The sequence below is a fragment of the Lissotriton vulgaris genome, chromosome 1_2 (assembly GCF_964263255.1).
Source record: "Lissotriton vulgaris chromosome 1_2, aLisVul1.2, whole genome shotgun sequence".
Classification (NCBI taxonomy): Eukaryota; Metazoa; Chordata; class Amphibia; order Caudata; family Salamandridae; genus Lissotriton; species Lissotriton vulgaris.
In genome coordinates, this window is record NC_141686.1 from 249,293,614 (window position 1) to 249,321,350 (window position 27,737).

The following is a 27,737-nucleotide window of genomic DNA, read 5'->3' on the forward strand; positions in this document are numbered from 1 at the left end:
AGTAGTAAGTGCATTCTCTGAATACCAAAATAGTAGTAAGTTTAGGATTGAGTCTTAAGTTCATTCTGTGAATTGGGCCCTCAAGCATTCCTGGAATCTCTATTTAATTCTTTACGGGAGGACTTCCAAACTTTGAAACAGGACAGGGAGGGCGATTATCGGGAGCTCCGCCGGGATGTGTACGGATTAGGAGAACGGGTGGCCACTGTCGAAGAGGCTGACCAGACACGAAGTGAGGAAGTGGAACACCTACAGCAGGAAGTGCTACGCCTAAAGGAACAGCAGGTGGATTTACAGGCCCACGCGGAAGACCTTGAAAATTGCTCCCGACGGAACAATATAAGGGTCCGGGGTGTGCCGCCCAAGGCGGAAGGGGACAGTGTCACCCTTTATCTGCAAGACCTTTTCAGAGAGATCCTCGGCGAAGGTGAGGACTTCACAATCCGCATTGATAGGGCATATAGGGTAGGCCTGGCGCGCAGAGCGCCTGCCCCACCCCCAGATATCCTTGCGTTCTTGCCCGACTTTCCCCTGAAGGAAAGCATCATGAAGGAGGCACGCCAGAATCAGCCCCTCCGCTATCAAGGACAACAAGTGGCCCTCTGTCAGGACCTCTCAGCAATCACCTTACAAAAGAGGGCCTTCAAAGTTGCTACTACGTTCCTTCATGACAAAGGGATCCCATATTCCTAGGGTCATCCCTTCCGACTTGTCTTTAAGTGGAATGGTGCTTTGCAGCAGCTCCGGTCACTGAGATACACTTGTGCCTTGCTAGGAATCGGCATGGCCGAGAATTCACCGAGAAGCGACGACACCGGAGGTTCCTAACAAGAGAGATCCCCTCGTTCCTCGGGGGATGGATGGCAGCGCGGGTGGCGCCGACGGCCACCGAAGGTGTCAGTCAGACCGGACCTGATGACGATGGCGCAGGAGCAGGCGGCAGCCATCCAAGAGGTGTCCAAGGACACGGCAGCACTGGAATGATGCACCTCCTCACAGGGGGGCCGGGGGGAGGTTCTCGTAAAGCTCTACAATCATGCGGGGCTGATTGGGGTTGGATGGGGGCCATTGGGGTTGCCAGTGCCACGTTTCCCTCTACTGACTTATACCATGGGCCTGAACAAGGTAGTGACTGGTTCGGGACTATTTTGATCGCTTGGGGATCTCAGGTTGGGGTGAGGGAGGGTATGGGGTGGAGGGGGGACATTGGGGGGCAGGGGTTGACATGTGTTTTCAGGGGTAGTGTTGCGGGCAGGGGGGGGTTCCAGGTCCGAGTGTCGGTGGATGTGAGTGAATAGGTGATCCCGAGGGGGATTGGTAGTGGCGCTTGGGGGAGGACTGCGATGGTGGCAATGCCCGGGGCGGAGAGGGGACAGGCAGTAGACAGAGTACTGTATAAGGATGCACAGCTTGGGAGGATGGTGATTGCCTATGCCGATGACTGAATTGCGCCTCCTCACTTTGAATGTGCGGGGCCTTAACAACCCGGTGAAGCGCAGGGCGGTCCTGTCGCTCCTGGAGAACTTGAAAGCAGATATTTGCCTCCTTCAAGAGACGCATCTGTTGCCCAAAGATTGCCATAAGTTGAAATACCGCCACTTCCCAACGCAATTGGTCTCTTCTGCCCCACGAAGACTGCACGTGTCGCCATTTCAGTCTCCCAGCACTTTAAGGGTAGGATCCTACAGAAGGGTGCTGAAATTAAGTGGCGGTTGCTTTCCTACAGGTTCTCACTGGGGGATGACACTTTCACAGTCAGCTCTGTTTATCCACCTAATGAGGGGCAGGAGAAGTTTTTTCACCAAGCGCTCAGCGAGATAGCCACGTCTCCAGACAGACACATTGTAGTGGGGGGCGACTTCAATTTAGTCTTTGATAACCTTTTGGACAGATCAGGGCAGCGCTCCTCACAGTCAGGCACCCTATCAGAGGGAGGGCACAGTAGGCTGAAAGAGTTGGGACTGACTGATCTCCGGCGGAGCCTCCATCCCGGGGTCAGGGATTACACATACTATTCCAATGCTCACAAGACATGCGCACGACTGGACTACCTCTTGACATCCACTTTACTTGCGGCGCTGGCGTCTCAGATAGAGATAGGGGCGATGGCGCTTTCGGATCATGCGCCGCTCACAGTGGTGTTTTCTTTCCCGCCCCTTGCGCGCACTCCGCGCTGTTGTAGATTGCCCGACCCATTACTCCACCGGAAGGAGGTTGTGGACAAAATCAGGGAGGCCATGAAGGACTATCTAGCACATAATCAACCCACTGACACATCACTGGCCATGAGAAGGGCGGCACTCAAGGCGGTCCTACGGGGCGAGTTGTTAGCGCTTACGGGGTCGGAAAACGCGGTCCGGGCACGCAAGAGGGAGGAATTGACGGCACACACTCGCGAATTGGAAAGAATCCATCAGCGAACCGGGGCCTGAGGGTTTGGAGGCAGCTGCGCCAGGCGCGCCAAAAGCTGGCTGCTTTAGATCAAGACCGTGCCGGCACTGTAGGTGCGTCACATGTATTACACAGGGGACAGGTGCGGGTGCCTGCTGGGTCGAGCGCTTAGGGAGCGGCGGCAGCGACATGCGGTGCAAGAGATAACCACGCCAGTGGGAGGCAGGGTCACCGGGGTCAGGGACATAGCAACCGCCTTTAGCGATTTCTACTCCTCGTTGTACGCCGGAGCCAGGCTTGATCCTGCAGACAGTATGGCTTTCTTGCAGTCTGTCATGCTGCCGGCCCTGTCGGCGGAACAGTCGGAACTACTGGACGGGGCGATCTGCCCAGAGGAAGTGATTTCAGCAATATAACGCCTCAAATTAGCTAAAGCGCCAGGCCCGGACAGCTTCACCGCAATTTTTTATAAAACCTTTTGCTCCCAGCTGGCGCCCTTGCTCACCGCCCTTTTTAACTTGTTCTCCGACCCCGGGGCTATCCCGAGAGACCTGATGGATGCCACTATTTCGGTTATCCCTAAACCAGGGAAAGACTGCACGCAATGCGGAGCCTACCGGCCCATATCCCTCCTTAACGTGGATCTCAAACTCTACACCAGCATTCTTGCGGCCTGGTTAGCTCCGCTTATGCCAGGACTGGTCGATCCCGACCAGGCAGGATTTATTCCGGAACGGCAAACGGCTGATAACACTAAGAGAGCGCTCCACCTGATTGAACAGGCCACGAGATTGCCCGGTGAATTCATGATGCTGGCGATCGACGCCGAAAAGGCATTTGATCGGGTCCACTGGCCGTATTTGGAACAGGTGCTGCTAAAGCCGGGCCTAGTGGTCAAGTTCCGCACGTGGGTGCTGAATTGTTACACCTTCCCCACGGCTACGGTGCGCGTTAATGGGTGCTCGTCGCCCCGTTTCCCCATAGAGCGCGGGACCCGGAAGGGGTGCCCGCTCTCCCCTTTACTTTTCGCACTCTACATGGAACCACTGGCGCAGGCTTTGTGGACGGACCCCAGAGTAAAGGGGATCAAGTTTAGAGTGTACGTCCATACAATCAGTTTATATGCTGATGACGTACTCCTCTCGCTGGCAGCTCCAAGGGAGTCTTTGCCGGCCAGTGTCGAGATTCTAGCTGCGTCCGCGGGGGCATCTGGCTTTAAGGTTAACTTCGCAAAGTCACTGGCTCTCGATCTTTCCCTGGACCATCAGACTTGCTCCGCCCTAGAAGAGAGATTTCCCTTCCATTGATCATCGGAGGCAGTCCCCGATCTGGGGATACAACTGGCAGCAACTCTGCAGGATACGGTGCGTATCAACTATGCAGATCTCCGCCACACCATCCGTACAGAATTGGGGCGATGGCGGCATTTACCGCTTTCCTGGCTAGGGTTGGTGGCGGCGGTGAAGATGACTATTCTCCCGCAGATCCTGTGTACCTTCCGGGCTATTCCGCTTGGACTCCCCCGAGGGCTGGATTCTTGAAACCCAGTCGGAACTCGCACAGTTTATCTGGAACGGGAGGTGCCCTAGGTTGAAGTTGCGGCTGGCAATGCACCCTCCAGAGAAGGGGGGACTGGGACTGTCTGACTCTATGCTATATTATCAGGCGGTGCAGCTTGGGACTCTGGTGGAATGAAGTAAGTGGGAGTCGGGCGGCACTGGCTCAGGAACAGGCGGTGGCGGACCGCCCGCTACAGAAAGTCCCCTTCCTCCGCAGACAGCATCGACCGCCTAACCTATACGCATCCTATATCACCAAAGTACCATTGGAGGTGTGGGATCAGATTAGCGTCCAGCATAACCTGACGACCTTTCCGTCTCCATTGATGCCCCTGTTGGAAAATCCAGACTTCGGACCCGGTAGGGATGTGCGGGCGTTTGCTCCGTGGCGCCCGGCAGGTTGTAGGTGCTTGTTCCATATATACTCTGGGGAGGGAATGGCACCCTTTGAGTGTCTGCGTCGGGACCACGGTCTGCCAGAAATGGAGTGTCTCCGCTTCTTACAAGTACGGCATTGGGCACTCAACCCCCAGGTTCGGGGGACGGCGGACCGGAAACTCAGCCGGTATGAGTACTGGCTCATCAGACGGACAGCGGACAAGCGACTCATTTCAGACCTCTACCACATGTTATTGGAGCGATACTCCCGGGTCTATAACGCGGGGAGGGTGCGCTGGAAGAGGGAGCTGGGAAGGGGTTTGAGCAATAAGGAGTGGGAGGACATTTGCTATCGGGTCAGACACTCTGCCTATCAAATGGGATTGACTGATACTTTCACTAATTTGGTGACATACTGGTATTACACGCCTGAACGATTACACAAGATGGACCACACTAGGGACACGTCCTGCTGGCGGGGCTGCAGCGAGAAAGGCACATTGACACACCTCCTGTGGCATTGTACACATATTCAAAGTTACTGGAAGTTAGTCCTCGATGAGATAGACGCTCACTTCGAAACGGAGGTTCCAAGATTCCCGCCCTATGTCCTCCTAGGGCTCCCCAATGCTATCACTTTCCCCTTGAGAGCGCGCAGAGGCCGACTAATTGCAATAGCGCTGGGCGCCGCCACCCAGAACATTCTGGCCTTATGGCGTACCTCAAAGATCCCTACTTTTCAAGGTTGGATATGCCGGCTTTGGTCCGTCTTGGGTATGGAAAAACTATCCTTGGTTAAAGCAGGGGAATGGGCTAAGTATGCAGAGCTGTGGCAGCCCTTCTTGTCTCTGTTGGCAACGGAATTCAGGGAAGTGACGTGCCCCAGATACCTGCAGCTGCTGTGACTGTCACAACCAGATGCCTGATTTTGTGTTGAATGAGTGGACGAATGCTTGGTGTGAGGGAAAGGACCTGGAACGGGGATGGTGGGTGGGTAGGCCGGGGGTGGTAGGGGTTTAAAGGGGTTGGGGATGGGGTTGTTCCTTTCGCTGGCTCTTCTGATAATGACCTTAAACCTCCTACACCACCGACTATAACAGGAGTCTTTGTGGCACTATGGACCTCTTAAAAAGCTTTGTTCGGACGTTACTGCTGTAGGCCTAGGACTCATTGTTTACGCTTTGTATGTTGGATATTTTCTGCATTGTATGCAAGCCTTTTTCTCAATAAAAAGATTTAATACTAAAAAGCTTAAGGATAAGCGAATGCTGGTTCAGATGCAATCGGCTGACAAGGGAGGTCAGGCCCAGTCGTGAGGTGGAACTTTAGGGAGGAAACAGAATGGTCAGAAGAAAGGAAATGGGGATGACTCGAAATCCAGGGTAGATTTGGCAACCCTGAAAAAGAAGACTGAATGCTACCAGTGTCATCAGATTGGACACTAGAGTCGAGAGTGTCCCTTCAATCCTGCAAATCAGGAACAACAGGAGGAAGAGGAGGTTCAGGTTCAGGTACCTCAGGTGACAACAACGGCAGTAGCAAAGACTAAGACGATAAAAGGGGGGACTTCAGCTCTCGGATCCAAGTTCCCCAGCCACCCAAGGTCCAGTCAGGAACTAAAGTTTATAAGCAGTTGCCTCTCTTGGCTGAGGGTGATGATTGCTACCTTGACCCATTGGCATGACTGTGCCTGAGAGGGGAGGAGGACTGCACTCTTGGGGCAGTCTTGGAGGTAGACCAGAGGGGACCATTTGTAGAAGCTGATGTTGATGGTCACCGTAGCACCTTTTTGGTTTACACTGGTGCTACCCGCTCTACTGTGAGATCTGCAGTAGTTCCTAACCTACCCCTCTCAGGACAGACAATCCAAGTTGTAGGTGTTGCAAATAGGAAGATAGGAAATTTCAGGGATAAACACCAATTTGGGGTGTGTGATTCGAGTCCTGTGTGTTTGCTAGGGAGAGATCTCCTGTGCAAGCTTAATTGTACCATCTATTGCACCCCTAAGGGAGTGAAACTGCAGACGAATGATGATGGTGCTGCCTTTAAGGTCACAAACCCGCATGTATGCATAGAAATGTAGTTGAAACGAAAGGAAGGTACCCCTATACGGTATACAGGGAGGGGGTGTCAAACATAAAAAACTATAACCCTGTGGTGACAAAGGGCCTAGTTGGCACAAGGGAATATGTTTCTTACCCAAAAATAATGGACATTATTAACTGTTAAGTTATAAGTGTGTTTAGAATTTCGTCGGTATTGACAAGAGTCACAGTGTTCTAAAAAGTACATACAAGTTTGTAGAATAAGACTAAGTTTTATTTGATTCTATGCCTCCCTGCGGGTAACACTCTAAAAAAGCAACGATTAATCCTGTAATCAGTTAAAAAAGATAAAAATGCATAAACAATACCATATCATAAACAATCAATAAGTTAAAAAACAGTCGAAGCGGCGTTTCTGTGTACAATTGTCTTTTCCACCTTCATCAGAACAAACAATGAAATGTGTTCTATAAATAAAAACATCAACAATAATTTTGTGACTCATTGATTACATACAATGTCTAATACATGCATGCACATTCGACCAAATAATGAAGTAACCAGTCAATCTGGACCATCAACAGAAAAACCAAGAAGGAGAAGTACACAACTGAAAAGACTGAATAATAAGTTCAAGGGTCCCGAATGAATATAGGTAATTCTTGAAGATTTCTATAATCTGGAAATAAGTGGAGATAGTGAAAAGAGTTAAATGCTAATCGAATCGACAAGGAAGTGAGACCAACTTGAAGAAATAACTCCCCAAGTTGTATATAATGTATTCTGTAGAAAAGTTAAAAAGAGGGGAAACATCTTCACAGTCTAAAATGGCTGATAAGAGAGCTGCTGGAAAACCGAAACGAAACTGCATAAAGAGATGCTGTAGAATATGTATATGTAGCATATTTCCAGTACTTATAGTGTGATTAGTACTGACAATAGCCATTCCCTATCTAATGACCACAAACAAACGGAAGGACACTAGTGCACATGGAAAGGTATCTAACATTAAGCAATACAAAGTAGACTTAGAAGCACCAGATAATAATCTATACTACTATTATAAAAAGAGAACTTGCACCTTTTGGCCAGGTAAACTCGGGAACCAAAGCACCAATCACAACAGCCAATACAGCATTGGAAAGGGCAGTTGCAGCAGAAGGACATAGGCTATGCAGACGCCCACCATATACATTTAAAATGTAAAAGAACCGTGCCAGCAAAGTAGTCCCTTGTGGGCGTGTCTGCATTGTGCTGTGGGTGTGTGCTGGGAGCGTGACAATCGCTGGGGGCATTCCGTCACAAGTGTTGTTTTTTCTTCCCAGGTACTATACATTTCTGCTCCCCTTAAATAGTAATTCTGTGGAGGTCCCATTCTCTTAGAACCACCCCAAGCACAGTTATGGGCAAAAATACAACCAAAAGGCCCTGCAAAGCATTATAGGATAAGCTTAGCATAATTTTTAGCATTCATGAAAGGGTTTCAATATTTTGGAATTTTACTCATCAGGGACATCTTGGGACGACGAGGTGAACTGCAGCTTGATGTATAATATTTTAAATGCTATTGCATTTGCCTCATCAGGGACATCTAGGGACGGCGAGGTGAACTGCAGCTTGATATATAATATTTTAAATGCTATTGCATTTGCATCATCAGGGACATGAGGTGAACTACAGCTTGATGTGTAATATTTTAAATACTATTGCATTTGCCTCTTCAGGGACATCTAGGGACGGCGAGGTGAACTGCAGCTTGATGTGTAATATTTTAAATGCTATTGCATTTGCCTCATCAGGGACATCTAGGGACCATTAGTTGAAATGCAGCTTGATGTATAATATTTTAAATGCTATTGCATTTGCCTCTTGGAGACCACTGGGGAGAACGAGGTGAACTGCAGCTCTTTGTAGAATTATTTGTATACTATAATATTCACTTCCCACTGCTAATCTCATCCCATAATGGTTTGCAGGGGCTTGATCTCAAAATCATCACCTCTCTCACTGCTTGCTGGAACCTAATTTCACTTTTGTGAAATGACTATATGCATTTTAGCATGTAGAAATACTTGTTATTTTACCTTGAATATATGAGATTTCTGTTTTAATAATTGGAAATCATACGGAACAAAATATTGCGGATTTATTGTACCAAGTTCGCGCCAATTCCGCCCACCCCTACTTTAAATACCCCTGCACCCCATAATCATAACCCACCCTTACTCTATAAAATACCCCAACACCCTTAAACACTAACCCATCTTAACCCTATGAATATACCCTGTACCCCAAAACCCAAACCTATCCCTAAACCCTAAAAATACCCCTGTACCCCAAAACCAAAACCTAGCCCTGAACCCTATAAATACCCCTGTACCTCAAAACCCAAACATACCCCTGAACCCTAAAAATACCCCTGTACCCCAAAACCCAAACCTACCCCTGAACCCTAAAAATACCCCTGTACCACAAAACCCAAACCTAGCCCAGAACCCTAAAATACCACTGTATCCCAAAACCCAAACCTAGCCCAGAACCCTAAAATACCCCTGTACCCCATAACCCAAAACTATATCTGAACCATTAAAATACCCAAACACCCCAAAACATATACCTCAGTACCCCAAAACATATACCCCTATACCCATACTTGCCTTATCCAAACATTTTTAAAAAACATGCTTTTACCATTCATACATTTACAACGAATTTCGTTGTAAATGTATGCGTGGTAAAAGCATATAAAATGTAATGCCATGCGTTATAATGGCATTGCGGAGTCATGGTACTTTCGTAATGAAAGTATGCGGAAAGAAATTTGCGGAATAATGGGTGTTTACCCTCCCCCGGTAAGTACATTGGTGGCACGGCGTCCCACATCTCCAGCAACATACTCATATTTTTTCACCACCAATTGGAAAAATGCACAGGTCTCTCTCATTGATGCCCAGCACCGACATACACTTTTAGACACACCTCCCACCACAAGTTCTAGAATTGCGAACTTTAGAGATGGGGAGCTACGTTAGAATCTCGGCATCAGCTCAACATCCTCTGATTTCAGGCAAATCGCTTTGTCTCCCCGTGCCTACCACAAATCAATGTGTTCTTCTGTAATGTAAATTGTGCTCATGCCATGTTGTCGAGTTCGCGCTATATAATATTGCAAGGAAAATAAAGTAGGGAAACTCAAGTTCACACACTACTGAATGCGCACTCTCAAGTGCATTATTATTATTATTATTATTATATTTCTTATATAGCGCCAGAATCGACCCCCGAAGGGGTATCTCCGCGCTTGCCTTGGGAACCCGTCCTGGTTTTTCCCTGTGAGATAGCCCCTACAGGGCATCCCCAAGGTGAAAGCCAGGCATCCCGCCGCGGGGGGCCGTTGTGGAGATTAAGCAAGCTTAATGCCCAGAGTTGCAGAGTGTGAACCCATGATTAGGTCAGGCACCGAAGCGAGAATTATCGAGTCCGTAGACATTTGAGTTCAACACCCTGCCGCGTCGGGAATCGAACCCTGGTCCCGGGTCTGACCTCTGCTTCAGGGTCTGCCTGCTCTAACCAGTGAGCCACACTTCTCCATCAGCAGTGCACTGTGAATCGGAGCGTTTTACAGGCCTGTCACAGGTAAGAAATGCTATCAAAATGAAATCCTACGAAACAATATACTACTGGCCGGCAGCAATTCATACCCGGACAACGTCGGGACGGGCTGCTTGTAATAATAATAATAATAATAATAATAATAAGGAAGTTTATAAAGTGCCTGGTTACGCCTTCCCGGCGTGTCCCAGCGCTGTGGAGAAGAGGCTAGTTCAATAGAAAAGGAAAAAGCCACAGGCCCAAGCTCATCTTAGAGAACTATTTAGAAAACAGGTGAGTTTTAAGAAGACTCCTAAACCTGGTTTCTGATTGTTCCATCCTCAGACATAACAGGAGTTTATTCCAGTTTTGCGCAACTAAGAGGCGAGATGAGACAGATTTACATCAAAATGTTTATTTGTACGTTCTTGTTACCGGGGATCACCTGTTTCCTGATCTACGGCCGGGCTTGGCTCCGCCTCCAACCTCCTCGGACGACCGGCCAGGCTTGGCTCCGCCGGTCAGTCGAAAAACTGCATTACCCAGAATTCTTGGCTCCTCAAGGCTGACGCCAGCACCGCGCGCGCCAGGAGGCGCTTAAAGCTGCGTCAGGGGCTGAGTCCCTTGCGGTTTGTTTGTTCGTTCTTGTTACCGGGGCTCACCTGCTTCCTGATCTACGGCCGGGCTTGGCTCCGCCCCCAACCTCTTCGGATGACCGGCCGGGCTTGGCTCCGCCGGTCAGTCGAAAAACTGCATTACCCAGGATTCTTGGCTCCTCAAGGCTGACGCCAGCACCGAGCGCACCAGGAGGCGCTTAAAGCTGCGTCAGGGCCCTTGTCCCGCGAGGACGTGCGCGGGACGTGATCCGGACGAAGCCTGGACAAAGGGCGGACAGTCTGTGACAGTGCGTGACTGGCCGGAACTGGGCTGGGCCAGGACCCCTGCTTGCATTTACTGAGGCTATAGGTGTCATTTATATATACACTGGAAAACGCTGTAGTTTCTTCTAATTTGTCAGCGCTCTTTGGTTTGGAGGTGATATTTTGATTTAACTATTAACCAACGATTCTCAAAATGTCTAAACAAAGGTCTTCATCTGTACCTAATACCATAGACAATTATCTAGAACAGGTTGTGAGCAAAATTAATAGTACTAGGCGGATGTCTTTGGGATTGAGCTCACCACTGGTCACCTCAACGCAAAGTTTACTTCCAGATCCTATTGTCATAGAAGTTCCGGCACAAGTACAAGTACATAGTGTTGATGCTTTACCTTCTGAGTCATGTCATAACGTGGATCCTAATGTCGACCTGATTACACCTCTGGCTGATAACTTAGATGATGATCAAGGTGATCATTTAAACTTGACAGTTGCCGACTCACCCCCCCCCGAACCTGTGCCTGTGACTAGAGCTATAAGAGCATGCCGAAAGGGTCAGAATAAACGGGGTGGGATGCGTTCCAGTAGGAAAAGAATTATATCTCTATTGAAAGTCGCTGCTATATCTGAAGTGAATGGTGAACAAGCTGAGAAGGAGATATTAGGTGATGATTTGATCAATAAGCTAGTTAGTATGATTGACTTAAAGATCAATTCAATAATCAAACCTTTGGTAGCTAAAATTGACATATTAACAGCTGAAGTAAATAGACTAGGGGGATTGCTGAACAAGGCAGTGGAGGAGGTGGATAATGTACCTACTTTAGCTATAAACAACGCTGTACCATCGATAAACTCCCTTAGAGATGGATGGGGAGTAGCAGTGATGATGTGAGATCAATTGTGCCTCCTACCCAGCAGGTTGCTGATAAAGGCATAAGGACACCAGCTAGAAAAGATATACCATCAAACCTCATAGGGAATAGTGTGGATCAAGGCCCTGTCCAACTGATTGTGGAGGCCCCTCCTCTTGTTTTGGTTTTGGCAAATGTGCCTCCTCTAAAAACAGGTCAAATAGAATCTACTTCTTCTTTGATTAGTAAAGCTTACCACTGGTTATGTAATAACATGTTGATATCTCCGAGAGGAAAACAACAGCTAGCAGGGGAGATCACAATGGCAAGAAGGGTGGACTGGATAGGGCCTACCGTAAAAAAACTAAAGGGGGATTGTGTAGTCTTGCACTTTTTAAGCCCAGAAATACTCCCCGAGCTATTACGACACATATTTCCCCCTCAACGCAGGAGTGCTGAGATTGTCCCGCTGACTTTGGATTTTTTCTATAGGAAAAGTAATACAGTGAATCCTAATATTTTAAAAACAAAATGGAACCTGGTAACAAATAATTGGGGCAGGGCTCCACAGTCAAGTGAGTGGGGTATTAGTGTTGAGAACAGATTTGCAGCATTGTCAGACTTGAATGATTGCGACTGACTTGAGAAGGCAGGTAGTGGTAGACTTAATGTCTTTGCTGAGATAAATACAATTTACACTCCTATTGCTGAGGACATTGGTTCTCCTAAAGCTACTTATACCCTCCAAGGAAGTTCAACAAATGATACAAACTATCTGGTTGGTAGTAAAAAGACCGAACCCTCCAAGTTACCTTCCAATTTTGTTGTAAATTCTGATTCTGATATGTGTGCTGCTGTTCCTTTATCGGGTTCTAATATCGGAAATACCTTTGTGCGAATAGATGGTTCTGATGGAGAAGTAGGTGTAACGAATCCTCTATCGACGATCTTGATGGCACTGTGTACATTGTGGGGAAATTCTTTTCTTGGAACATTGCAGGCCTGGGTTCCAAATTGGACTCTGGAGACTGGCTTCGATTTGTCAATTCTTTTGATATATGTATATTTCAGGAGACTTGGTCATGTGAACCACTTTTTGCCAAAGATACTTGAATTACTCTGTGCCAGCCCTTAAGGCCCCAAGGGGAAGACCAATGGGTGGTCTAACCATTTGGGTTCGACAGTCATCAAAACTGAATGTCAAAGTAATAGAAACCGGGCATAGAGACATTCAATTAATTACAATCAACTCTGATATTTTGGGTTCAGTAGTCATCTGCAATGTATACATGAGGAGTACAACGGTGGGTTTTGGCGGCCTTGGGTTCCTTGCTTGATGTTTACTCCCGAGATTACCCGACTGTCATTGCAGGTGACTTTAACCAAACATTTGAACCTCTAGTGGCAGATGAAGATTTTATTGGGGATGATGAGGACTGGTACTGGGGGGTCCCGAAACTAGAGTTGAAACCAGTTGTGCGCTGGACTGAAAATGTGATCAGTATGAATGCTTTATGTTTAGAGAAAGGTCTCAGAGCTTTAAATGGTAGGACACAAAGCGATAAAAGTGGTTCCATGACTTTTGACAACGGGCGGCACAGGAGCAGAATAGACTATGTTCTCTGCAGTTTGAAATTATGGCCATTGTTAAGTGACATGGAGATTGTGTGGAGGAGTGAGAGTGATCACAATCCTCTGTGTATCAAGCATAAATGGTGGTCGTTACCACATAGGCAAATCTGTTTCAGTGCCTCTGTCCCACCGCAAATTGTTCCTAGCAATAATATGCGTAGGTTGAGATTGACAAACGTTGTAACTAACCATGAGGCAATTGAAAATATTAAAATTGAGGTTGAAAAAGCTATAACAGCTATGGAACAGTGTAATCACTCCAGGCCTGCGCCAAGGGATGTGACCGAAATCCATGATACTCTTTTCAAATTAATCAAACACCACTTTTTGAAGAGGGTAAGGGATAATAGCAAGAGAGTACCCAAAAATGCAAAATGGTATAATGCCAACTGTTGGGATGCCTGAAATGCCTTAGGTGCTGCTCTAAAGAGTAGGGATACTTTGGCTATCCAATCTGCTAGAAAGAAGTATAAAGTCAGTATAGTGAGTGCAAAGAAAGCCTGGGATGAGTATCACTGGTCCGACAAGAAAGACTCTAGATTGTTCTGGAGCATTGTTAAATGGGGTTGTGAGGGGAAACCCGAAGCCCCAAATAATAATGTTCCGGAAGAAGAATGGATAAGGTTTTTTAGTATGCAGTATGCGGACTCAAACAAGTTTGCATGCACTGCGGATATAAATTATGCCCACTTTAAAGACAATTTTTTTAGTTCACAAGAAATCCTGGGAGCTTTGAGTACTATAAACAGCGGCCGTGCACCAGGCAAGGATGGTGTTACTGCCGACGTCTTTATTAATGACTAGCAGCCCGTCCCTACGTTGTCCGGGTATGAATTGCTGCCGGCCAGTAGTATATTGTTTCGTAGGATTTCGTTTTGATAGCATTTCTTATCTGTGACAGGCCTGTGAAATGCTCCGATTCACAGTGCACTGCTGATGCACTTAAGAGTGCGCGTTCAGTAGTGTGTGAACTCGAGTTTCCCTACTTTCTTTTCCTTGCAATATTATATAGGGCGAACTCGACAACATGGCATGAGCACAATTTACATTACAGAAGAACACATTCATTTGTGGTAGGCACGGGGAGACAAATCAATTTGTCTGGAATCACAGGATGTTGTGCTGATGCCGAGATTCGAACGTAGCTCCCCATCTCTAAAGTTCGTAATTCTAGAACTTGTGGTGGGAGGTATGTCTAAAAGTGTATGTCGGTGCTGGGCATCAATGAGAGAGACCTGTGCATTTTTCCAATCGGTGGTGAAAAAATATGAGTATGTTGCTGGAGATGTGGGCCGCCGTGCCACCAATGTACTTACGGGGGAGGGTAAACACCCATTATTCCGCAACTTTCTTTCCGCATGCCATCACTCCGCACACTTTCATTACGGAAGGACCATGACTCCGCAATGCCATTTTAACGCGTGGCATTACATTTTATATGCTTTTACCACGCATACATTTACAACGAAATTCGCTGTAAATGCATGAATGATAAAAGCATGTTTTTTTTTTAAATGTTTGGATAAGGCAAGTATGGGTATAGGGGTATATGTTTTGGGGTGATGAGGTATATGTTTTGGGTTGTTTGGGTATTTTAAGGGTTCAGATATAGTTTTGGGTTCTGGAGTACAGGGGTATTTTTAGGGTTCAGGGGTAGGTTTGGGTTTTGGGGTACAGGGGTATTTTAGGGGTTCACGGCTAGGTTTGGATTTTGGGGTATAGGGGTATTTTAGGGTTCAGGGCTAGGTTTGGGTTTTGGGATACAGGGGTATTTTAGGGTTCTGGTTTAGGTTTGGGTTTTGGGGTACAGGGGTATTTTTAGGGTTCAGGGGTAGGTTTGGGTTTTGGGGTACAGGGGTATTTTAAGGGTTATGGGCTAGGTTTGGGTTTTGGGGTACAGGGGTATTTTAGGGTTCAGGGGTAGATTTGGGTTTTGGGGTACAGGGGTATTTTTAGGGTTCAGGGGTATGTTTGGGTTTTGAGGTACAGGGGTATTTATAGGGTTCAGGGCTAGGTTTTGGTTTTGGGGTACAGGGGTAATTTTAGGTTTTAGGGATAGGTTTGGGTTTTGGGGTGCAGGGGTATTTTTAGGGTTCAGGGGTAGGTTTGGGTTTTGGGGTACAGGGGTATTTTAAGGGTTCGGGCTAGGTTTGGTTTTTGGGGTACAGGGGTATTTTTAGGATTTAGGTATAGGTTTGGGTTTTGGGGTACAGGGTATATTTATAGGGTTAAGATGGGTTAGTGTTTAAGAGTGTTGGGGTATTTAAAGGAGTAAGGGTGGGTTTTGATTATGGGGTGCAGGGGTATTTAAAGGGAGCAGGGTGAACACCCGGAGCTGGAATGTGCAGAACCTGGGAAGAAAAAACAATGAAATATTTGACACAGCGCGCGCCCCGCAGCCGCCCACACCCCCAGCATGGTATATGAGACATGGCATGAAGTGCAGATTGTATAAACAACAGATGATGGACAGAATGCAGAACAATCTCATACGTGCACCCCAATACAGAGATCTGGGCCAAAACCCATCATTTTTTTTGCACTCCACTCCTCCTCAGCCATGACCATGTGCCTATGAGAAACATTCTAGGCCCTTTGAACTGCTAAGCCATGTCTTTCCTGGATCTGACTCACACATGCTAGGACCAAATTCTGGCTATCAACCATTTAAAATTAGGATAGCTTGACTCTAGTGGCGTGGAGAGCATGGCACTCACGTCTGAGCATACCCATCCCACTCGGGGTGACAAATGCAAAACCAACAGTTGATGGACAGAATGCAGAACAATGTCATACATTCACCCCAGTACAGAGATCTGGCCCTAAATCCATCGTTGTTTTGCACTCCACACCACCCCAGTTCAGACATGGCCATATGCAAATCAGTCTTGACCCTGTGCCTCATGGGAACAGACCAGCCCAAAGGGTGGAACATACCACATGCCCCCAGCATTTGTCACGCCCCCACAGCACAACGCAGACACGCCCACAAGGGACTACTTTGCTGTCACGGTTCTTTAACTTTTTAAATGTATATGGTGGGCGTCTGCATAGCCTATGTCCTTCTGCTGCAACTGCCCTTTCCAACGCTGTATTGGGTGTTGTGATTGGTGCTGTGGTTCCTGAGATTACCCGCCTCAAAGGTTTGGGCTCTCTCTTTATTATATTAGTATGGATTCTACAAAGAGCTGCAGTTCACCTCATCATCCCCAGTTGTCCGCGATGAGGCAAATGCAATAGCATTTAAAATATTATACATCAAACTGCAGTTCACCTCGTGGTCCCTAGATCTCCCTGATGAGGCAAATGCAACCAGCATTTAAAATATTACACATCAACCTGCAGTTCACCTCGTCGTCCCTAGATGTCCCTGATGAGGCAAATGCAATAGCATTTAAAATATTATACATCAAGCTGCAGTTTACCTCTTCGTCCCAAGATGTCCCTGATGAGTAAAATTCAAAAATATTGAAACACTTTCATGAATGCTAAACATGATGCTAATCTTATCCCATAATGCTTTGCAGGGCATTTTAGTTGTATTTTTGCCCATAACTCTGCTTGGGGTGGTTCTAAGAGAATGGGACCTCCACTGAAATACTATTTAAAGGGAGCAGGAATGTATAGAACCTGGGAAGAAAAAACAACACTTGTGACGGAATGATCCTAGCGATTGCCACGCCCCCCAGCACACACCCACAGCACAATGCAGACACGCCCACAAGGGACTACTTTGCTGGCACGGTTCTTTTACCTTTTAAATGTATATGGTGTGCGTCTGCATAGCCTATGTCCTTCTGCTGCAACTGCCCTTTCCAACGCTGTATTGGGTGTTGTGATTGGTGCTGTGGTTCCCGAGTTTACCCGCCTCAAAGGTTCAAAGTTCTTCCTTTATAATAGTAGTATAGATAGATAAGGAGAGGTGGTGTAGGTACATAAGTCTCCTTATTAATAGTATTGCAAGGGGTGCAGAAGTACCGGAATCCTGGCAGGGAGCAGTAATTATACCAGTGTTTAAGAAGGGCGATCGCTCCAAGCCTGGCAATTACAGGCCGATCAGCCTTATTGATACTATACAAAAAACAATAGGGTGTGTCATTGTGAACAGGCTCCTGGATTGGGTTGAGGACAATGATGCTTTGTCACCTTTCCAAGCGGGTTTCCGCAGGTCGACAAGTACTGTGGACCAGGTTTTCCGCTTTAATTTACTACAATGGAAAACTGTGCTGCTGGGTGGATGCAGCCTGTACGCGGCTTTTGTCGACCTGCGGGCTGCCTTCGACCTAGTCCCGCGGCTGAAGTTGTGGTCTGTCCTCAGGAGCCTGGGTGTCCCTGACGATTTGCTGACTCTAATAATGAGGCTCCATGAATCAACATTTGCGAGAATACAGTGGGGGGTCAGGGCATGGAGACAGCGGATTTCCCGGTAGAGCGGGGAGTCCGGCAAGGCTGCTCAATGGCCCCTACTCTTTTTACACTGTTTATAAATGGAGTCGTATCTCCCATGGTATCGGCAGAATTGGATGCCCCTTCATTAGCTGGTATTAAAATACCAATACTAATGTTCGCTGACGATACGCTTATCTTATCAAAAACCCCAAGTGGTCTGCATGTGGAATTTTAGTTTGCGAGCTAAACATCATCTGCGCCAGCTTGTCACCCACGTACAACGTGCACGACCGCCATTTTAGGTATCATGGTCTCCCTGTCCACGATCGGCCGCCAGAGCGCTCCTCTGACCCTGCAAGCATCCTCCGCGCACCCTGGCTCCCCCTCCCTTTCTCACATAAGCATAACCCTTCTCCTCCTGCATGACCCTGTCCTTGGGAGTCACACCCACGCCTGACCAGCACCTCCTCTCCTTCCATGAATGCCCCATCTGTTGATAAACCTTCCCTCCGCGCTCGATTGTCCACGCGGCATGAACACCACTCCTTTGATGACCCCTTTCCCCGAGTCCGGCTGTCCACACAGGCCCGAGGGCATCGCCTAAGCCGGGAGATACCATTTACTGCCCCTTATTGTATGAAGTCACTCCTCTTCAAAAGACCCACTATTGATCAGGGCCTCCCCACCCCCTGGGATATGATCAGGCGCACACATCCTAAGACTCGACGGAACACTCAGCTGCGTGATGACCCCCTCCTCTTATCAGCAGGTTGAGGACCTCTATTGTGGAGGTATATGGGGGTGGGATTGACACGAGGATTACGGGGATGTCTTTTTCCTTACTTCACAATGTTTGATTGTAATAAAGAAAGGTCACATGCCTTAAACCAGTGTATAAGAGGCCAGGCCTCAGAGAGGCTGAGAGAGCACCTCGAGATGATACCTTGTTGTCTGATCTGATGTGTTCTGCTCCGTCGGAATAAAACTTCTGTTTCCTGCCTTCTGGTCTCCGGCGCCTGCCTCATTGCTTGGTCATTTGAATGGTACAAAGGCGGTTAGCGCCGGGCAAATCTTGAAAAAGGTCATAGCCCTACCTTTGAACGACTGCAACGATCGGGAGAGCTCGTGTCCGATAGACCCTCGTCTGACAGCCGATCATCCGACCTTCACTAGTTCCGAACAGACCTCTCTCGAGTGATCTACGGTCCTGACTGGGAACCATCAGGAGTGCCACGAACATCACGAAGAATAGAGGACGATCGGGCACTGGATTCGGAAGACAGGAAACCGTCCATGCGGTCCGGGTAAGGTCGTGTAAACACGACAAATTAAGAAATGATTGTTTGATTTGGATAATACTAGTATTACGCTTTTGTTGAGTCTTCTGGAGATTCACCGTCTGCAAACGGAGAAACAACAGGCTCTCTCTTTGCAAACAGTGAAGGATAGGTAACGCAGACTTTTGTCCCCATTGTAATCCGTCGTGCCTATCTTCCTCCCCCACTGTTTTCCCGAACTGCTGTTCGTGGATTGTTGTCTGGAGATTCTCTGTCTGCTAACAGGGAAGAACAAGGTCTCTCTTTGCAGGTAGAGAAAGAGTGGGTAACGCAAACCTTTAACACGTCGTACCCACTTATTCTCCCCACTGATTGTTTGATTGACCGAACACTGATTGTTCGGTATTGGTTCTTTTGAGGTATTCACCGCCGGCAAACAACGGAGAATAGAAATATTCTGTCTAGTCTTTGCCCGCCGTGATAAGATAGGTAGTGCAGACCTTTGTCCCCGTTGTAACCCGTCATGCCTATCTTCTCCCCACTGATTGGTAGCCTGTACAGCCCGGACCGCTTATTAGAGATGAACCATCCAGCCCCACTGGAAGGCACCCCTAATAAGGACATGTTCACCAAGCATGGACTAGTCGCTATAGCTTATACTAAGCTATGGCATAAATATACAAAGAAGAACCCCGAAAGTCAGTGGCCACTGATAGGTTCCTTTGATGATCATAAAATAAGAGCATTAGAAATAGCGCTCCAGAAAAATAAGACTACGCCCACTATGCTCGACAGTATCGGCATGTGGCGCAAAGAAACGGAACAGCGAAGAAAAAGAGAAGAAGCAAAAATAGGGAAAAAATTACGAAAGGCATCCCACCTAGCCGCTAAGCAACTAGAAGAAGAAATAAAAGCAAGAAAGGAAACTACACAAAACCAAGAATCAGGATCGACAGGTCAATGTCCCGTTAGGACCCCCTCTGCGCTCTATCCTGAATTGCCCTCCAAACAGCGGGCGAACGATGAGTTACTGCTAGGTCCCCCAATCATCTACATGCCCCCTCCATATGCCCCCTGCCAACAGCACCTGCAAGCCCTGAGTGCGAGCGAGAGCAACCTTAGCGCTAGTGCACCAGCCCTCGCGGCCTCCGCACCAGCCTCATTAGCAGCACCAATAAATGACCCCGAGGCTAGCAAGCACCCACCAGCCAGACCAAATAGGTTGAGCAAAGATGAGCGGGATGGGATTGACAAAATAGCAAAGACACTAGTAGAGCGAAGGGAGAGCGAAGAATACACAACAAACATGTATAACTCGCATGCCGCCAGCAATAGACGGCTTTTCATTTTGCGATTCAGCTACCACACCCTGAACGCATATGAGGATAGGTATAAAAGTAAGGGCCCCGCTAACCTGACAACGCTATATAGGAAGGTTGATGTTGGAGATGGGACTGAATGTGAGGCAATGGAGCTCTTCAGGCAGATGCTGGAGGTCTTCCGCCACCTCACGGAACAAAAACTAGAAGACAAGGTTACAGTCCCTGAAGCAACCTCAGTAGAAGTAGCCAATACTATGATGCCCATCAGAGAAGCGGCCCCTTACTGGATCCCGCCACGTGGCCAGGGAACAAGCGATGATATTAATCACACAGATGCAAAAGGAAGGGTTGTGTACAATTGGGTTTACCAACCATGGGACCGACAAGATATCCTAACCTTTAAACAAACTCTGCCCGATTTAATAAAGAACCCGACAGCATTCTATACCGAATTAGGCACAGCCTTGGGTTTGACGATAATGACTTTAGCGGACATTGACTTGTTTTTCGGGTTATGCCTGCCAGCTGACGTGTGGAAGCAAATCCGGAAGGCTGACCACATGGATCTGTTTGGGCATACCTGGAACCAACTCAGTGAACTAGATAGACAGCGAGAGCCTGGAAGGAAACCAGTAAAAGACATACTAGAACTCCCAGACAAATTAGTTCAGAAGTTAAAGACACTGATCCCAGTGAAAAAGGTAGATTGGTCGATAGTCACGGCCTGTCGTCAGAAACCCCAGGAAGATGTGTCGATTCGAGACAGTGTTCTCCGACTACAGTGGCCAAGACATGACCACCGCAACCAGACAACACCTGTTTGTACAAAACTATGTGAAGGGCCTGTCACAGGAGGTCTCCCAAAAACTACAGATGAGTGAGAGTAGTTGGGGGGCCTCCAAACCCGCAGCTATCCTTCAGATGGCTCAGTATTACGAGCACCAGAAGAATGAGAATGATAGGGCGTCCGAGAAAAAGAAGAAAGATTTGAAAGAAAGGGTGATGATAGCCCAGATACAAGGTATAGCGGTAGGACGGGAACCCCAAAGGGGGAACTACCAATCGACCACCCCCAGAAATCCACCTCCTAAAGATCACACCCCAACACCCCACACTGGACGTAGAGACATTAGCAATGACCAATGTGCCTTCTGCAAAGGATTCCGCCATTGGAAATCCCAGTGTCCGGTTCTGCTAGAGATGAATAGAAATAGGGACCCCGGGGATGTGACGGGTGGTCCGAGAAATAGAGGACAAGGACGAGGGCACACAAACGACACCAACAATGACAGATCAGGGAGATTGAACACATTTGACCGCCCCCGACAGAACCAATATCAACTATCCGACGGTGAGAATGCCCCCGATTTTGCATAGGACTGCCAGGGGCAAGGGAGGATCCAGTCGAGCTCTGTGTTGACCAGCAAGGTCCTTACGTCACTGCTAAGGTCCTGGGTACAGAGTCTCCATTTTTGGTAGACACTGGGGCGACACGTAGTGTGTTATCGAAACGACTGATTCCAAGGGCACCCTTGTCTGGCTCACACATTACATCGATAGGTTTCGATGGGACGCCCTCCACTAACCCCCTGTCCGTGCCTATCACCTTTGACCTAGAAAGCAACACCACTGACACAACGTTTCTGCTCTCCTCCAACTCCCCTGACGCCATTATGGGAATTGACTTACTGAAACATTTTCGAGCTACCATTAGGTGTTCCCCAGATGGAATCCGAGTCATCCTGTACGACAACCAAGACATACCCAAATCCTGCCCTGCACGACACATGTGCTCCATAACTGATGCTGACCTATCCTTGCTCGATACCCTGCCTCCGTACCTATGGGCCAAAAATGACTCTGATGTGGGACGAATGATGATTGACCCTATTCATATAACTGTAAGACAGGACGCTATGCTCCCGAAACTCCCACAATATCGGATATCCCCCGAGGGCGAGAAGGCACTGGTAGCGATCATTCAATCTCTGGTGGATGCAGGAGTGGTTGAAGAAGTGGTTAGCAACGTCTGCAACAGCCCAATCCTACCTATTGTTAAGAAGCAAGGTGAAGGAGATGAGAAAGCGTACCGCTTCATCATCGACCTGCGAGAGATTAACAAAGTGGTTGTACCTCAATACCCCGTAGTCTCAGATATCACCACCATTCTGACCCTCATCCCGTCCACTGCCACCACCTTCACTGTTATAGACCTCAAGAATGCGTTTTTCTCTATCCCCATCCATCCAGACAGCCGTTATCTCTTCGGCTTCACCTTAAAATCCCGCTCGTACCGATTTTGTAGAGCTCCCCAGGGGTACACTGAAAGTCCCAGTATTTACAGCCAGGCCCTCAAAAGACAGCTGGACGCCGTCCAGCTACCGGATGGAGTGGTGTTGATCCAATATGTCGATGATATCCTTTTGGCAGCCGACACCACCCCACTTGCGATCACAGCCACTGTTCAACTCCTACAGTTTCTCGCAGAAAATGGCCATAAAGTTTCCAAAAAGAAATTACAGTTCTGCCAGCCACAAGTGACATACCTAGGCCATCTCCTGTCCAAAGACGGGAGGAAACTCACACCCGACCGAATCCAAACCATCCTAGACACCCCCGTCCCGAAAACACAAAAGCAAGTCCGCTCTTTGGTTGGCCTTACCTCTTTTTGCAGACAGTGGTTACCTAATTTCAGCCTCATTGTAAAACCCCTACTTGCCTTGTTGACCAAAGATGCCCCCTTCCCGCTCCCTTGGACCCCTGAGTGTCAAGCATCCTTTAAGGAATTACGGGATGCCCTCTGTTCAGCACCCGTCCTAGGAACCCCGGATTACTCCAAACCCTTCTCCCTCTTCACTCACGAAAGGGAGGGGTGTGCATTGTCTGTCCTGACTCAGTCCATTGGTCCTAAGCAGCGCCCTTGTGCCTACTTCTCCGCCACTCTTGATCCTGTAGCCAGAGCTTTACCTGCCTGCCTTCGAGCAGTAGCTGCCGCTGCTGTCTCTATCCGTCAGAGTGAGGGAATCGTACTTTCAAACTCCCTCACCGTGTTAGTACCCCATGCTGTCGACACCCTTCTGAACCAAACCAAGACTCAACATTTGACTAGTGCACGGCTGACTGGGTACGAATTGACGCTACTGGCACCCCACATCACACTGAAGAGATGCACAACTTTAAATCCTGCCACATTGTTGCCCCTGCCTGAAAATGACCCCGACGTTCCTCCCATACACGACTGTGTGACCCTCACTGACGAGCAGACGAGGAGTAGAGTTGACCTCCGAGACACTGCTTTCGCAAACCCCGATGGAGAACTATGGGTAGACGGCTCATGCATCAAGCTCCCCGATGGCACCACTTCAGCTGCCTATGCAGTCACGACAGCCCGGACAGTAGTTGAGACAGCCCGCATCACACAACGATCTGCACAGGCAGCAGAACTGATAGCCCTCACACGAGCATGCATCATAGCCACTGGAACCACCGCGAACGTATATACAGACAGCCAGTATGCCTTCGGAGTGGTTCACCATTTTGGGCTCCTGTGGAGGGAAAGGGGATTCCTGACGTCCCACGGCACCCCCATCCTTCACGGAGATCTGGTCTCTGCTTTGATTGAAGCGGTTCTCCTCCCCAAACGACTAGCAGTGATTAAATGCCAGGCACACAAGAAGGTGACAGACTTAGTCGGACAAGGGAATGCACTAGCCGACATCACTGCACGAACCACAGCTGAGAATAGGACGGTGACACGCATGTATGTGACCAGGTCACAAGCCGAGAAATGGACTGACGCAAGAGAAATGATTAGAGACATCCAGTCGGCCAGCACCCCTCACGAACTGACTAAATGGGCAGGGGTGGGTTTGAAGGATGATGAGGGCTGCTGGCGAACATAGGATGCCAACAGATGGTTGCTGCCTGACTCATACCTGATCCCCATACTGACGATGGCTCACTCCCCCGCACACATAGGATCTGCACCCATGATCGAACTCATTTCCAAAGTCTGGCACAACGACAAAATCCCCGACTCAGCCAGACGCCTAGTCCAGCAGTGCCTTATCTGTCTGCAACACAACCCCGGGAAAGGAACTGTGGTACCCCGGGGAGGGTTTGGGACCCCCAATCACCCCTTTGAGGTCCTTCAGATGGACTACATCCAACTAGAGAGATGCCAAAGCTTGAAGTATGTACTAGTCATCGTATGTGCCTTCAGCAAATGGGTAGAGGCCTATCCAACCCGTGACAACACTGCCATGACTACTGCCAAAGTACTACTGAAAGAATTCTTCCCTCGCTATGGCCTTTGTCGAATTTTATGGAGCGACAATGGCCCCCACTTCATAGCTGAGGTTATCCAACTGATCCTAAAGGGATTGGGGGTGAAACAGAGATTTCACGCAGTCTTCCACCCCCAATCCGCCGGCCTGGTGGAACGCCATAATGCTACACTGAAGTTGAAATTGTCAAAAATAGTGGCAATCACCGGACTTAAATGGCCAGACGCTCTCCCTTTGGCCTTGCTATCAATGCGCTCTACTCCCACCAAACACCATTTGACCCCCTACGAGGTTGTATTCGGGCGACCGATGAACCTCTGGACTGCTCCCAAACCAACCTCCATTCATGACGTCCCGGACGTCCTACTGTCTGATTATTTGTGCAAGTTAACTAAGACGTTGTCTGTCATTCATCAACAGGTGCAGCAGGCCATCCCCGATGCTTCCAGGGGCCCCGGCCACGACATCCAACCGGGAGATTTCGTTCTAATACGAAACTTCCAACGGACCAAGAGTCTGGAACCCCAGTGGACGGGCCCCTGGCAAGTGCTGATTACCACACGGACGGCGCTTCGAGTGGAGGGGAAGAGGCACTGGCTGCACGCACATCACTGCCGGAAGGTCTCTGCGAACCTGGCCACGACAGAAAACGTCAACACCCAAGAAGAGTTCCTGAGCAAAGACCGGCCAGCATTGAACTGTTATCCCGACACTGAGGCACTCGAACTTGCAAAATTCTCTGATCCCACTGTGCCATCCAGAGAAGGGTATTTCCTGCGTCGAAAGGAGGGAGCTTCGGCTAAGTAGACCACCGACTAAGTTGAATCTCAGAACGGTGACCTAAACACAACCAAGGGTTACCGGGAGAGAAGCTAAACGAAGTCTGTGGTTCTGCCCGCTACCGAGCCCCCTTGAAGATGATGGAAGCGCCAGATAAGAAGATGATGGAAGCAACAGGAAATACCCACTATAGAAACCCAAAGACTGACAATTTGCACAAATCAAAGACAATCGCCCTCTTTATTGTCTTCCTCTTCTGCCTCCTCCTCATGACCTCCTTCTGGATCCTGGAGGAAAGCACACCGGCTCATGAGGCATTGCTGCCCACTGCACAACCGACCCCCATGAAAGAGCATCACCTAATCTCCCTGTCGCCTCAGCCCCGAGAAAGGCGCAGGGAATTCTGGAACAATTCCTTCGTGCAACTGTTGCACCAACACAACCTTGCTGCAAATGCTACGAACTGCTGGATCTGCGGGTTGCTCCCGCATGCCACTGGACACTCCATCCCCTTCATCCCTTCTCCTTTCTCAGTTCACGGCTCCTGCCTCGCCTGGTTGATCCTCATGCAAGAGAGCCACAAGGACAACGCCACTTCCAGCCAGACAGTGTCGCACTTCTACTCTGGGTTCTGGCTGAACAAAACCGGAAAGACCTCTGCTCCCCTGTGTCCTGCGCTCACGGGCGCCACCTTCCTTAAAGACATTCCAGCCAAAGAACATGTCGAGGTACAGGTGCTCCACAATCCAGCTAGATCCACCTTCTCTCATCTGCGAAAACAAACTACCGCCACCCTGACTGTGGTCTGTCTGTTGTCAATGTCACAGGTCTCGTGTGTCTCGAAGGCCAGGGAACACAGCTGGTGGGTCACAGTTCCTGCTGAATCACCAGAACATTGGACTCAGTTGACCCCCCTTCCTTTGTTGCTTCTCCAAATATGTACTTTGTTTGTGGCACAAAAGCTTACACCTGGCTCCCGAAAGGCTGGAAGGGCACCTGCTACATCGCCTTCGTTCTCCCTCCCACGTATGTCGCCCCTGCTAACCATCACCGGCAGAGGCGCGCAAATGACATTGAACAAGCCGACTCCACTGGAGCACAATTCCTGGATGCCGCAAAGGGACTCGTTCCCCTGTGGGGCCCAATGGCAAACAGCCGCGCTATCCGACACCTGACCCAGGCAGTAGAAACGACGATCAACATCACGGCTGGCATCCTCGCTAACAACACGGCTGAGCTTCAAGCGGTCCGCCTTGTGGCCCTTCAAAACCGCCTTGTTCTGGATGTGGTCCTAGCCGATCGAGGAGGAGCATGCCGCATCATCGGATCTAGCTGCTGCACCTACGTGCCAGATACCTCGCCTTCAGTCTACAAAGCAATTGAGCACCTCCACAGACTTTCCTCGGAGGTTCACCAAGAACAAGAAGGATGGTCGCTTGGGAGCTGGTTCTGGGGCACTTTGAAGGACTGGGGTTGGAGGTTGTTTACCTTTTTATTGATACCGATTGCGATACTATGTGTGTGCTGCTTAAGTATCCAATGCCTGCCATCCTTGTGTGCACTCGTTACTAACTGTATGTGCCCAAAGACTTTGGACTTCCGAAATGAGCACATGAGTCCCCTCTATGAAATAGAAATACGTAGCCTTATGGGGATAAATCCAAACTGACAAGTTGGCGAGACATGTTAAAAGGGAGGACTGTGGAATTTTAGTTTGCGAGCTAAACATCATCTGCGCCAGCTTGTCACCCACGTACAACGTGCACGACCGCCATTTTAGGTATCATGGTCTCCCTGTCCACGATCGGCCGCCAGAGCGCTCCTCTGACCCTGCAAGCATCCTCCGCGCACCCTGGCTCCCCCTCCCTCCCTCACATAAGCATAACCCTTCTCCTCCTGCATGACCCTGTCCTTGGGAGTCACACCCGCGCCTGACCAGCACCTCCTCTCCTTCCATGAATGCCCCTCTGTTGATAAACCTTCCCTCCGCGCTCGATTGTCCACGCGGCATGAATACCACTCCTTTGATGACCCCTTCCCCCAAGTCCGGCTGTCCACACAGGCCCGAGGCCATCGCCTAAGCCGGGAGATACCATTTACTGCCCCTTATTGTATGAAGTCACTCCTCTTCAAAAGACCCACTATTGATCAGGGCCTCCCCACCCCCTGGGATATGATCAGGCGCACACATCCTAAGACTGGACGGAACACTCAGCTGCGTGATGACCCCCTCCTCTTATCAGCAGGTTGAGGACCTCTATTGTGGAGGTATATGGGGGTGGGACTGACACGAGGATTACGGGGATGTCTTTTTCCTTACTTCACAATGTTTGATTGTAATAAAGAAAGGTC